Here is a 959-nt window from a genome sequence, read left to right on the forward strand (position 1 = left end):
AAATTAAACATAAAAAAATTAATATATTAAAGACAAAAAGATATAATTTATACTTTATTGTATATGTACTATATTTTGTTTTCTTTTTTTCGAAGTTTATTTATTGGCTATTTTACAAACATGAGTAAAAAATTTGAATTCATAAAGCAATTCATTCTATTAAAATTTATTACCATTTTAGTTGATTTGATAATTCTTCTAAGAATAATGTATTATTTTTTTCTTTAATATTTTTATCCTAATTAAGTCTTTAACATTTCAAAATCGTCTTAATTTTATCTTACTATCAATTCTCTTAATAACAAATCATTAACTATAGGATAATATTGAGATGATTTTGAAATATTGGATATTTAAATAAAATGATTTAAATGTTATGGATAATTTTGTGACTTGTCTCAAACGATACTTTACTCTAAATCATATTGTATAAAATGTATTATATCAAAGAGAAATACTCTAAATTAGTCTATAACTTTAGTTTTTAACAAATTTTAATCACCAAATCAGTTTCAAAATTTTTATTTTATTAAAAAAACAGTTTCACATCAGATTGTTCATCTATACGAAGAGACTAATATAAGACTTTTAAACATTTTTAGAAACTATTATATCTTTTATTAATAACAACAAATATAAGACTATTTTATTTAACTTTTTGTCAAAATTTGACATGAGAATTAATATATCTAACAAAATAAAAGGTTAAAAATTAAAGTGATAATTACATTTTTTTTGAAAATTGAATTGTCCTGCTACAAATATTTTGCAGACTATCGAAGATATTATTCTGTAACTAATTATTAGCTATGGTTGGTAGTTTGGTACCATAGAAACTCTTGCAAAATATAAAGGGTAGAAAGCTCTAAGTCACAAAGTGTTATGTAATTATGTGCATCCATTCTTTCAGGTTGGAAAAGCTTAACATGAAACTACGGAGTGGCAAGGCAAAAAGCATA

At 21.7% G+C, this 959-nt stretch overlaps 1 pseudogene; it reads left to right on the forward strand.

Moving 5' to 3' along the window:
• LOC107488853 (WAT1-related protein At3g28050-like) overlaps positions 1-959 on the forward strand; it is a 4,370-nt pseudogene that overhangs the window by 2,409 nt on the left and 1,002 nt on the right.

Source organism: Arachis duranensis, chromosome 5, assembly GCF_000817695.3.
Source record: "Arachis duranensis cultivar V14167 chromosome 5, aradu.V14167.gnm2.J7QH, whole genome shotgun sequence".
Lineage (NCBI taxonomy): Eukaryota > Viridiplantae > Streptophyta > Magnoliopsida > Fabales > Fabaceae > Arachis > Arachis duranensis.